This window comes from Panthera leo, chromosome B1 (assembly GCF_018350215.1).
Source record: "Panthera leo isolate Ple1 chromosome B1, P.leo_Ple1_pat1.1, whole genome shotgun sequence".
Lineage (NCBI taxonomy): Eukaryota > Metazoa > Chordata > Mammalia > Carnivora > Felidae > Panthera > Panthera leo.
In genome coordinates this window covers 77,408,493-77,422,447 of record NC_056682.1, presented here as the reverse complement: position 1 = coordinate 77,422,447, position 13,955 = coordinate 77,408,493, and the positions used below count along the sequence as shown (strand labels likewise).

The 13,955-nt window shown below is 39.4% G+C and overlaps 1 long non-coding RNA gene across 1 annotated transcript; it reads left to right on the top strand.

Annotated features, from left to right (window-relative positions):
- Positions 1–1,501: 1,501 nt before the first annotated feature.
- On the top strand, positions 1,502–10,044 carry LOC122216968. The gene is made up of 3 exons (XR_006201213.1): positions 1,502–2,100; positions 6,178–6,262; positions 9,840–10,044. It is a non-coding gene; the product is annotated as an uncharacterized LOC122216968 (long non-coding RNA).
- The last annotated feature ends 3,911 nt before the right edge of the window (positions 10,045–13,955 follow it).

Here is a 13,955-nt window from a genome sequence, read left to right as displayed (position 1 = left end):
GAGCCTGGAGCCTGCTTCAGATTCTGCGTCTTCCTTTCTCTCTCTGCCCCCCCCCCCCCAACTCATGTTTTCTCTCCCTCTCTCTCTCTCTCTCTCTCACTCTCTCTGTCAAAAATACATAAACATTATGGGGCCCCTGGGTGGCTCAGTTGGTTAAGCAGCTGACTTCAGCTCAGGTCACAATCTGGCAGTTCGTGGGTTGGAGCCCCACGTCGAGCTCTGTGCTGACAGCTCAGAGCCTGGAGCCTGCTTTGGATTCTGTGTCTCCCTCTCTCTCTGCTCCTCCCCTGCTTGTGCTCTACCTCTCTCTGCCTCTCAAAAATAAATAAATGTTAAAAAAGTTTAAATAAATAAATAAATAAATAAATAAACAAACAAACATTAAAACACACACACACATAAACATTGGAGCTAGGTTCCTTGGGTTCCAATCCTGATTCTACCATTAACTAGCTGTGTGACCCTGGCAAATTAAATAATCTGTGGTAAGGATTAGATAAATCACTAAAAGCACTAACATCAGTAATCCATTCCTAAAAATTGAATGGTGAATGGTGTATGCACAAATGCTCACCAGACTGCATTATTTTTAAAAGAGAAAATCCATATGTGTGCCCCACCTCACACACCCCACCCACGACACACACCTACTTAATTACTATATCTTGACTCCACAATGACCAGTTACATACAAGAGTAACGCTTCCTATGAGTGTGCCAGTCCTAGCTAGAGCTTTTGGCACAATGCTGTCACCTTCCTAAAGCCGTAAAAATGCCTATTCATAATTATTAAATATCATTTTAGTATTTAGATGTTCAAAACATCTTTCTGATTACTACATCATTAACAATTTGTTAAAAAGTTGCTTTGTATGAAGTCACATCTTCTTTTCCATGTAATTGCTTTTCTCGGTTGCTCTGCTATTTCGCTATTTTCTTCAACACTTTCTCATTGCACAGTTTTAGGCAAAACAAGGCCTCAGTACAAAAGGCATTGTGGAAAATTTGTTTGGGACCAGGAACCCAATGACAGGATCGCACTGTGCAGGAGGCAGTGGGGCCCCTCCTAGAACGTGCAGCATCCTAGATGCCCAACACTGGCTGTGCAAGACGCCTGCTCGCAATTCTCATTTTCTACCCCTTTGGATTAACTCCAGACTTTTTCTGCACATTTTTTGTTTAAAATGTACTGCGTTTCATAAATATATTTTTGCAATATAAACAATGCCTGAAAGGTTTGTCCACTCTACAAAGCTTAAATATTAAAAACCACAATACACGTCCCCCAAACACACCCCAACCCTCGCCCAAACCTTCCTGCAACCCCTGACTGGCACTCGCAGCTCACCAGAGTCCCGATGCTCAGCCCCTAGACAGCGCCTGGAGCCTCCAGGACGTTCAGCGCCTTCACCTTCCGGTCTGGCCAAGCCCCGCCCCCCTTCCCAGCACTGCCCTCCTCCCTTCGCGCCCTCCCTCCCTCCACCTCGGACCTCCCCTGGCTGAGGCGGCCATGCAGGGCCCTTGCCTGCGTGCTGTGGGGGCGCTTCTCCCCCAAGCCCGCATCTGTGGCTGAGGCTTCCAAGTCTTGACAGAGTTGCTAAGAAACGGGATAGTGCCCTCGGGGTATAAATGAGTGCTTCCCCAGGCAAAGAGGCGTCCCAAGCATTTGAAGAGGGACACAGCTGCACCTAAAACTATGGCCATTGCCAAACCCCGGATGTAGCCGCAGTTTACCAAGATTCAGAGGTCGTCACGAACTTCAAAAGTAGGCTGTTAGCTAAGAAGTTTTTATAGGCCTGTGGCCTCTTAGTCTGTGGTCCAGGACTACTAGAATATGGATGCAAGGCATCTAGGTAACCGCTGGAAATAAGAACCACGGAGTTGCCACTTTGGAGCTCCACCTCTGGGTTCCCTCTCGGCTACACGCACGAGGAGGGCATCTTTCCCTCACTAACTCCCTAAGGCTCGGTCGGAATTTCTGCCTCGTAGGGGCTGTGTAGGAAGACCTGGCCAGAGAAGCTGCTGCAGGAACATTCTCCTACCTTCCGCCTCTGTTCTGCTTTGTTCTCTGCCTGTGATCAGAAAGAAAGCCGACTCAGAGTAAGTTAGTAAATGCTTGATTCCTTGTCTTACTGAGGGCCACAGCCCGGGAGACCGTCTTTCAGATTCTTCTCAAGAACCGCTGGGAAGCTTGTTCACTACAAGGGATTTTACTCTGAGTGCTTGCAAACAGTTCTCCAGATATTTGGTTGTCACTAGGTATGATGTGTTACTGTTGTAAAAATTAAGGTTTTCTGATTTCCACATAGACACGAGAAAGACCCTTAGTGTAACTAACCCAAAGGAGAATTCCTCCACCTGATGCGACCTAAGCAATAAAAAATAAAATAAAATAATGAAAACACCAATAAAAACTGACAGCTTTTGCGGTGAACGAGGATAAGACCATTTATTGGCGTGGCACCACCCGGGGGAACTGGGAGCTAATGCTCAAAAGTTCCTAACTCCAAGATGGCTTTCCAGTGAAGGGTTTTAAGGGCAAAATTTGGGCAGGGGTCTTATGAGAAGGTGGACACTTAATTGGAGGTCCATGAGGTCTTATTAATGCATGTTATTTAGTTGTTATTGGTGCCACTCTATCTGGTCCCACCGAGTTTTGTTCCATCTCAAGTCGACTTGGAATCTGAAAAATATCTTCTGTCTTCGTGTTAGAGATTTTATTAGGTGCATCTGGTGCCTGTGTGTTCAGGATAGTGCTGATTAGCTGACTGTGCTCAAACTAACTATACTTGTGTAAGCTAGTGGGGTTGCATTTCTTTATGTTCCTTTGAATGATGAGCAAGCATTCCTAGCTCCTGGGCCTGGGTCTACGTGTTTCCTGGCCAGTTAAGCAGTGCTGGGGATGATGTGACCTCTAGTGTTCATTCTTTCATCTGAACTAACAAGATGGATGCTGCTTTTATTAGGTCATCTTAATACATTATATTTCTATCATCAGATTGTTTTAAAATATTGCTTACGTGTCTCTGCTTAACGGGTTTTGGTTCTTCCCATTTTTTTTATTTCTTATTTGATACAGTCACAGGAAGTCAGCATCAGTTACCTGCTGCTGCAGTTTTAGTGGACATGCCTCAATGACCTCTCAGTGATTGGAGAGTTAGGAGAACAGGAGAAGCCAGACACCTTTTCTCATTGCTCTGGGTATTCCAAGTTCCAGTTTTTCAGGGCATATTCTCACACACACACACACCCCGCCTGCTATGTACAAACACCAATACATCCGCTATATCCTGACTCTCCAATAACCGGTTTCATATAAGCACTAACCCTTACTGTGTGTGTTAAGTCCCAGCTGGGACTTAACACAATGCTTTCTACTAAAAGTAGGTGGTTGTTTATTTTTAAGTGGTGAATACAGAATTAGGTTTGTATATTAAAATGATATATATACATATTTATTGGAAATGATGGAATGATCGTGGTGAAAACTTACAGTCTGGGAGCCACCATGATCTATGCCATCTCTTATTGGTCTAGGGTTAAAACAGGAGAGAAAAACCTGTCAGAAAATAATGGAGCCAGACAAGCAGTGTTGGTAGTTGGGGGTGGGAGTGGGGGGGTGGGGAGTATGCTATGCAGATTTGGTGGTGTTCAGAACCTTCAGCAGAGGAAAACATCAGTGTCCAGGTAGTTGGAAAACCTTGGACCATTAGTTTAGGGCCAATCCCTCTCTAGTCTCTCCTCTTGGGAGACCCTGAGCCTCATATCCATCAGGAATAGGTATCACTTTTTTTCATGGCTCCCTGCCACTCTTCCCAACCATTACCATTGCCCTCCTATTCCCACATAAATAAACTCAATCCCAGAACCTGATTGAGTATTCACCTGCAGGGCTTAGGGCTTGGATGTGCTTAGTCTCCCCAAATGCCAGATGCTTACATGGAGAGGGGAAAAAATAGGAAAGACCTAGAATTTACCCCATATTCTGATTTGCACAAAGGTTACCTTTTGCCATTTTTGAGAACATTCTCAAATAGGAAGTGAAAAGTGATATGAAACAAAAATTTCTTTTCATTCACAAAGAGCATTTTTCATGAAATATTTGTAGTACTGAAAATTTCAATTTAGGAAAATGACTTTTGCTCTTGCTATGAAAATAAATGCTTACTACAAAGATTCCCATATTTTCACAACACCCTTAGTATCACAGTAATCTTTTTACAGCACTTCTAGGCCAAAAAGAAATACCTAACAGTTTTGTTTATTAAGGAGTTAGGTCTAAACAACGTAACAGGTATTTATATACTAAGAACTTAGCAGCCTCTGAAAAAATAATAAACATTAATTGGAAGAAAATATTATTTCATTCATAAATTACAGTAATTGCTAACAGGATGTGTGAGCCTTTTGGGCACACAAGATTCTCAAGTCTCAGAATCAGATTGTACACCCCACATTCCTTCCCTATTCCATATTGATTTTTACATAGCAATTTTTTTTTTCTCAAGGGAACCACCGAAAACCCAGTGTTATAAAGATACAGCATCACTGAAAGTAATGTAGCGCTAATATTGAGACTGTGAACTACTTGAAGCTAATCCTCTGCAATTTCTTTAATTTTTTTAATGTTTATTTATTTTTGAGAGAGAGACAGAGTGTGAGTGGGGGAGGGGCAGAGAGAGAGGGAGACACAGAACGCAAAGCAGGCTCCAGGCCCTGAGCCGTCAGCGCAGAGCCCGACACAGGGCTTGAACTCATGGACTGTGAGATCATGACCTGAGCTGATGCTGGATGCTTAACTAACTGAGCCACTGAGGTACCGCTGCAATTTATGATAAATGACAAGTATCACTGTGTTTCCTTGGATATTTTACATATCCTGCAGTGACCTTGTGAGTTCCTAGCGCTTCATAGTATGTTGGCACACAGTTTGAGAACCATGGGTTTAAACTCTGTAATGACGCATAGTATCACGACACTGTGAAAAAACGTATGGGACAAGAGAATGTGTGTGCATGAGGGTGTTTGCAGTTACATTTAGATTTATGTCTTTGGGTGCCATGTGATTATAGGAGCAATTCTTACAACCTCGTAGTAAGTCAACACTCTCACAGTAAAGTGTCCATCATGTCATGTTTTTTAGATCTAAGATTTTTTATTCCTCCAAGCAGGGACACTCTAGGTCCCAGGTTTCATTTTCCAACTCTCTTGGTTTACTTAAGGAGAAGAATATCAAGGAAAGATTTTATTAATTACTAGATACACAATTACTCCTGCATATGCCTAGAATGTGGGATTGTTTTGTCATTTGTGCCAATCAATCTGAATTATCAAGTTAAAACAATGATATGATGTCAAAAGCTGATTTTAAAATTCTATTACAGCTTATTTTGAAGAGAACCATGCAAGTAGAATAAATATGTGAACATATTTGCTAATTCTGAATTGTGTACCTCCCTGATGCATATGTAGTTATGTGAGTTTGAATGTCTTGTGCATAAAAAGGAAAGATCAAATTTATCTTAAACTGTAACTCAAAGGATAACATGTAATAGTTCTTCATGCTGTGATCATTCACATAGTCAAATACATATATTACTCCTTTTCAGAGACTCCAAGTATATTTAAAACACATGTGTATATTATGACTGGATCATTTGTAGCAAATACAAAGCTAAGTCTTAAGTAATTCAAAGGGGGTCTAAGTTTCTTAACTCTGAATTGATCCAAACAATCACAACTGCATTTTAATAAATAAGTTTTTACACAACTATGCTAAAAGACTTGTATTTCTTCTCATTCTTCCAAATGATCTTTTGAAGCATTTGCTGGCTGATATAGCAAACAGATTTTATATTTGTAATTTCACTTCAGTTCAGGCTTGAACATGATTGTTTTTCTGTTTACTCTCCAGTATTACTCTAGGTCACTGGCACTAACTCTTTGAACAAATAAGTAATCCAATGATGTAAGTATCATTTTCTATGTGTACAAAAACGTGATAGAATTTACTTTGTCCTACCGTATGCAGTTATGAAATCTGACATCAGTAGAATTTATATTTGTAAGCATTTTATAGAAGAAAGGTGAAGTAATGTTTACTAATATGATCCTCCTTGCTGTAACCACATATAAACCCTTAGAAATTTTGTTCTGAGCTCTTATTTTTGTCTCCAGAACCACTGAATGTTGAGCTTCTCTGTCTCATACGAGTCAGGAACTGGAGATCTCTCGGAGACCTTCTACAAAAGAATGGAAACAGGTATTCAGCTCAATCCTATTTTATTTCTAACATATAAAATAAGAAGTACAAAAATGAATTTGGAAGTTTCCCTAAGAACATTCCCTTTCTTAAATAAAATGAAAGAAAAAGTACAGAGCAACAACAACAACAAAAGACAAGGTGTTCTGCCTATAAATGCTTAAGAAAGAGACTTTCTATAAAGTTCTTAGAACAGTGTCTGGCACTATGTATTAGTTATTATTTTTTATTGTTATTCTGGCTGAGTGCTGCCTCTTCTCATTGCATGAAAGGCTGAGATGGCAAGAATTAAGAGAAATGGAAAATATCTGAAATTGTTTCAAAATAGTATTCCTGCCATACAGATAACAGTGGAAGGAAGATAATTGTAAGCCAGGAAATAAAGTTGTTCTATATATTCTCTCCTTCTGACAACATACTTATATTCCTTTATAAAGTTCACTCTTCTAATAATTATTTGGCAGCGACTGATATACCTGTGTACGTCTTCAGAGTTGGGACCCAAGAAGGAGTTGCACCATAAATCCAACTTTTTTGTATTGCTTCCATCCCTAGCACCTCAGTCATGACATGCGTTGCAAAACAGATCTATGTCGCACCCTGTTCCTTCCCACAATCTCTCCACTGTCACCCCCATCTAGAATATTCCATGCATTCACCCAAGGTCCACTTCAGAGTAAGAATTTCCCTCTGTATTTCATGGTGACTTCTTTGTCTACAGGTGAGAAGTCCTTCACATACCTTCAGGAGCAAAGGATACTGGTTAAGACTTGCAAAAATACACAGGCCAGCTTTCCAGTATGAGATGTTAGTGGTTCCATCCTCATCCTCTGAATCACTACCTCACTGTCCTCTGTCTTTCCCATGGGGTCAGGAATACTGCCCAGGAAATCTCACCTGGGTACGGGCCTCCTTATCCCACTCTGATTCCTATCAACAAGATCAGGAGTAAAAAGTCAACAGTTTGCTGTGATTGTTTTAGTAAGTCACCTAGATTTGTTTTGTCTTGTTTTGGTCAGTGTCTTTATTGGTGGGTGTAATAGAAAAGTAACATTCCACTGCTTTACTGGGCAGGAGTAAAATCACAGTGCATTTTGCCCCCTTCTTATAGCTATTAGCAAAACACTTGTGTATCTAAGCAGTGATTTGTCTGTCCATATCACTGTGAGAAACAGTTAACGTCTAACCCAGTGTTCCCCTACCTTGTGGTTTTAAGAGTCTTTCTTCTCTTTAACATGATTGCCTACACCAAAGACTTTTATTTATGTCGGTTATACCTGTTGATACTTACTGCATGATCAATTAAAACTGAAAAATTTTTCAAAGACAATAAAGCACAAATATACATTTCATTAATCACCACAGCAATGACATTATCACTGTACACTTATGAAGAAAGGCACATACCTAAAACCTTGACACATCCCCTTTTATGCACAAAAAGAGTTGGTCTTTTTAGAAGTCTTCAGGACTAAATATAAACAGAAAATCACTTTCCATGTGTCCCTACTCTCCTCATATATGTTGAGGAATTATGGATAAATTATGATGTTTGGAAAACTCTAGTAAGGCTGCAAACTTAAGGCTCTTCCCTCATGAGTAGTTTCTTCCCAGGAGCTTGAAGGCCACCTGCAAAAATCTCTCCAAATTCAACTCTTATCTCAATTCATAAATATTTATCAAGCCAGACATGATCTCTAAAAATCCCCATCCATATTCCATGAGCCAGTTCTTCAACAAAGACACTGACATTGTCCCAATTTTAGGCCTTCTCCCAGGATTTTCAGGGCCTGGGGTAAAAGGATATTTAGAGATACTAGTTCCATGGCCCACTACTCTTCTCTTCTCACACACAGCTTTTTCTTGCAGTGTATGGAGCCTCCAACACATCCATATGCATACTCCAGCCACAAAGCCAACCTTCATCCATACCTCTCTAGACAACCATCTTTCATGGTCACCCTAAGGCCTAGACCCCATGGTCTTCCCTTAGGACACCCACAACAAAGAAGACCATGCTAGCTCTGGAACCAGGCTTGGGGTCATTTGGGCAAGGAATTCCAGGATAACCCAAGTGTAATGTAGAGTGGAGGGCACAGGCTCTGGTTAGGCACATGTCCTGGTGCTGCAGCTCCTCCCCCTGTGGGGAGGGCCCAAAGAGAAGGACCAGAATGAGGTCCCCCAAACCTTGAGGCCCTGAGCAGGGGCCTAGTTGCCCAGCTTCAATAATAATCCTGCTAAAGAGCAATGGTTCTACTTCTCTTAGTGTGAGTATTGGTTGTAGATATATACTGCATAAGGATTTTTAAAATCCTGGAGGAGATCCCAAAATTAATGAAAGCATTCTTAAATTTTTGTTCACTTTTAAAGACCATTATTTTAGTAATCTTAGTTCTCAATAAACTAGTGGAAACTAGTTTTACCAAAATTTCCTTCAGTTCTTCTGGAGTTGATCAAAAGATCGCCTCATATATGCCCACAACCCATTTGTCACTGGAATCGCCACACTTCAACTGGACCATGTCCACTACCCATAAAGCCAGGAAGAGAGGCTCCACTGTTCACATTGTCTTTGGAACTTCAAGATTCAAGCCAAGGGTACTAACTACAGAGACTTTTAACACTTCTGTCCTTAGGAATCTCAGATTTATTCTGGGATCCTTGTAGAAGACAAGACAATGACATCCTGTCCAACTTTTTGTCATATCTTGTCACCTGCATAACCCAACAGCTCTGTTTATGCCCTGAATCTCAAAAAAGTCCCTCTTGTATCGTTCTGCAAATTTCTGGACCTCTCTTCTCTGACAAAGAGCTCAAACCCAATGCCACACATTAAAATAGGAGCAGACGCTGTAGTATGTGGCCCAATCCATTCATTTTAACGCCTCATGTCTCTTAAAGCAAATCCTGCATTCATGTAAATGAATGTAAACAGATACAAGGTTCAAGGAGTGAGATAAATAGATGTGTGCCCTGTTACGAAGGTATTAAGGAGAACAATTTGAAGCCTGGTTTTAGATAAATGAAACCATTACAATGTATAATAACAGCAAAGTAAAAGCCGTTGTGTCCAAGTATTGTAGGCTTGAAGAGGTAAAAATGTCCAGATGTGAAGAGATAGCTAACCAAATAGCTCCTGGAGTTTCTTCTTTGTATCCAAATTCTATCACTTTCACTTCTGTTAGTGCTCCTGTTATGACAGATTCCAGGGATATTAGCTCCCTCTGAAAAAACCCTGGTCCATATGTGGACAAAAGCACGTGTGGACAAAACCTTCAGAAGCACGTGCCAAGACATAACTAGATATGTGAAAGTGTTATTGGGGGAAACACTGGTGAGGAAAAATGGAAAGGGTCTTGAAAGAGGCCATGAGAGCCTCAGATATTGATACAGGTTTGACTACTGTGAAAGAGAACAGGAAGGAACAAGGGAATTACCATACCTCAAACCCATCTTCCTGCCTCCCCCTCCCCAGATGTATAATATTACTAGTGGATCCTGACCATTTTTTATTCAGTCTTGTCTCTGTAGATGGAGTCTCTTATATCTGTACCCTGACATGTATTTTCTCCTCCAGAACCCTCCTTCTTGGTCACTTTCCTGACTCCTGGCTGGGATTTAGAGAAACCCTACAGATCTTTCTCTGCAGCAGGGGAACAACAAACATGGATATTTTCAATGAGACATAATTTTATGTCCAACCAGAAAATGACATGCAATTTATTAATACCAATTTTAGTGACTTCTGGATGGATCTCTGATTAAGATTATCTAAGACTCTATCTCCTTCCCACATTTCCAATAAAAAAAAAACAGCTAATTAGAAGAAAATATAATAAAACATCCTGAGTCTCCTTTACACTAGACTGAATGCTCCATATAGTATGATTACTGATGGTTAGTACATTGGAATCAGTATGGTAATTAAAACTTAGAGCCATTTCATATAATGTGTGTCAAGGTAAGAACAGTAATGAGCATTGAATCACCATTTCTGAATCAGGGAAAACCAAATTATAATACTGCTTAATTTTTAGTGCTTTGACGAGAGCCCAAAATTCAACGGTGTCATTTATGGTGAAATGATAAATAGGTAATAGTGGTTGATCACCCTTTAACATGTTGGCAGCTTTTGTTATTAGAAAAATCACCTTAGCATTTCATAATGTATAGAATTGTCAAATCACGGTGTCATACACCTGATACTAATATAATATTGCATGTCAACTACAATTAAAAAACAGAAAGATCAAGTCATCTTATAGAAAATAGCACATAAGTTCCAGAAAAGTCTTGGACATAAACATCTTGGATCAACTTCTTTTATATGAACTTGCAGAACCCTTTAAAAGAAAATGGATTAAAATAACCATGAAGAAGTGGAAAAATAGAAAATTTCTGTTTAACTGTACAACTTGCCTGTTACCATAAGTAATCAAAAAATTACATCTGTCAACAGTGACTATAAAACAAAACTGAAAGAAAGATGAACAAGCCACACATTTTTAACAGCCAGGAAAAAAACACTTCTTAAACCTGATTTTGGATGTAGTAAGGTCACTGTTTACTACACAAGGTGGAAAGAAAAACTGAAGTGAAAACTTTTGGTTCTGTAAAACATGCTGTGTGGAAAACAGGTTCTTTTATTATTATTATTATTATTATTATTATTAATTTGTAACATTTATTTATTTTTTAGAGAGAGACAGAGTGTGAGCGGGGGAGGGGCAGAGAAAGAGGGAGACACAGAATCTGAAGCAGGCTCCAGGCTCCAAGCTGTCATCACAGAGCCCAACGTGAGGCTCAAACTCACAAATCGTGAGATCATGACCTGAGCTGAAGTCAGATGCTTAACCCACTGAGCCACCCAGGCACCCCTGAAAAATAGGTTCTTGATGAATTTTGCAACAGAGAAAAATATTCTTATATTTGCTCATGTGTTGAGGCACATATATATGTTTTCTTGGGCTGAATATTGTCATATTTATTTTTGTACCATTTAATACATTAACTTGAACAGTAAGCAGTAATACCGTAAAATCTCTATCAACTAAATCTTTGCATTTTCAAAAATAATTTAATGTTTCAATAAAAAGCAGATTTCCATGAACCATTAAAACTCTTAAAATATAAGCAGTGAGTAAAAAACTAAAATAAAATATAAGCAATGAGCCTACTTTATACTTACACTTTCACTACTGCATTATACAACCAATTCCTCAGGGAAAACATTAGCTATTTACTTTCATTTTACTGTTTCACTAAGGTTTATTTTTTCCACTTAAACTCTTGCATGTTATTTTTTTTCCTCCAACTCTGATTTACTCCATTATCCTATAGCTACTCTTGCCCAGTGACAGGGTCATGTTGATCAGCATAAGTTCCTGAAAACCATCCCAGGTAACTCTTAATCTGTAAAGCGCAAGAAGAACCAAAAGAGTAGCCTTGGAAGATAAAAGTCAGAGGACTCCCAGCTTTAAAAGAGCAGAACAATAACATCAGAGGCTGTTTCCCTTTGAACCATCTGCAAACAACAAAGAATGAGGAACAGAAAGAGATGGGAAATACCACAGTATATTTGAACAAGTGTTGCAGTAAAATTGGACCAATGTACAAAAGGATGCTGGGAAAGGACACATAAAATCAATGTGAAAATACTAAAAGAAAAAGGAGGAACAAAACATGCATAAATAGAAGGTAGACTTAGAGTGCACACGAGAAAATTTTTCCCGTGAAATAGGTAAACATCTTGCCAGACTATTCTTTAGCAAATATAAATTGGCCACTATGGGGCACCTGGTTGGTTCAGTCCCTTTTGCCTCTGACTCTTGAATTTGGCTCAGGTCATGGTCTCAAGGTTCCTGGAATCCAGCCCCACCTCTGGCTCTGGGCTCTGAACTACCAGCCTGGAACCCACTTGGGATTCTCTCTCTCCTCTCTGCACATCCCCCACCTGTGCCTGCAGCACACGCATGCACACACTTTCTTAAAGTAAATAAACTTAAAAAAAAAAAAGAAAAGAAAGAAATGGCCTCTGTGAAATAAGAGTTCAAAGCACATAGAAGGATTCAAGGGAGAAATAAGAAAAAGAAGTTTTTTTTCTTCTCTTAAACTAAAATAACTCAGGAAAGAAATGGGGAAAAAAAATCATCATAGAATTTAAAGCCACAATAAATGACAAGATAAAGCTAATTATTTAGAATGGTCTGATAATGGAAAGTATGGACTGTCCAGAAATAGACCCATATAGATCAGATTTTCTAGTCAATAAGGTTGCATTTCAAATTAGTAGGAAAACAAGGATTGAAAAATGATGTTGAAAAAACTGGCTAGTCATCTGAAAAAAAAATGTATTCTTACCTCACTCTTTATGCTATCATATATCACAGTAGGTCAACTGTTGAAGCATAAAAGTAAAGCAAAGCCATACATTTACCAGAGTAAAAAATATTTTTTTTATTTTTTTTAATGTTTATTTCTTTTTGAGAGAGAGAGAGAGCACAAGCAGGGGAGGGCCAGAGAGAGAGAGAGGAAGACACAGAATCTGAAGCAGGCTCCAGGTTCTGAGCTTTCAGTACAGAGCCCATTACAGGGCTCAAACCCATAAACCATGAGATCATGACCTGAGCCAAAGTCAGATGCTTAACTGACTGAGCCACCCAGGTGACCCCAAAAAATATTTTTAAACTATTTCAGAGGAAGGTAATATACAAAACTCATAAATGCTACTTTATAAAATAAATTTTTAACACTACAAAAATAATTCCCCACGAGCCATGCCAAACAGGAAGCGACCAATTAGAAAAGAAATCTGTGGGGCACCTGGGTGGCTCAGTCAGTTAAGCATGGTCCATGGGCTTGAGCCCCTGTCAGTGGGGAGCTGGCTTCAGATCCTCTCTCTGCCCCTCCCCCACCAAATAAAACTAAAATACTTTTAAAAAGAAAAGAAATTTGCAAGTAAGTATGATAGCTAGTAGGATTATTTCCTTAATATATAAGCTCATGGGGCACCTGGGAGTCTTAATGGGTTAAGCATCTAACTTTGGCAGGTAGTGTAATGATTTCAGGTAATGATTTCAGAATTCCTGAGTCTGAGCCCTGCATTGGGCTCTCTGCTTTCAGCGCAGAGCCTGCTTTGGATCCTCTGTCTCCCTCTCTGTCTGCCCCTACCCAACTTGTACATGCTATCTCTCAAAAATAAACACTAAATATATATGTGTGTGTGTGTATATATATATGTGTGTGTGTATATATATATATACACACACACACACACACACATATATATGTATGTATGTATACATATATATATAAGCTCTTAGTAATCATTAAGAAAAAATCAATAATCCAAATACCAGAAAAATGACAAAAGTCATGACTAAATAGTCAATTTAAAAAGAAATACTAATGTGGGCACCAGGGTGGCTCAGTTACACATCTGACTTTGGCTCAGGTCATGATCTAACAGTTTGTGAGTTTGAGCCCCACATCAGCTCGCTGCTATCAGCATAGAGCCTGCTTCAGATTCTCTGTCCCTCTGTCTGTCTGCCCCGCCCCCACTCATACTATCTTTCTCTCTCTCAAAAATAAACATTAAAAAATTTTTTTACATACTAACGTAACACTCTGTGTTTACTAAACTAGAATTAAAAAAATTTTTAAAGAAATCTTAATGTAATTTATACTTATAAAA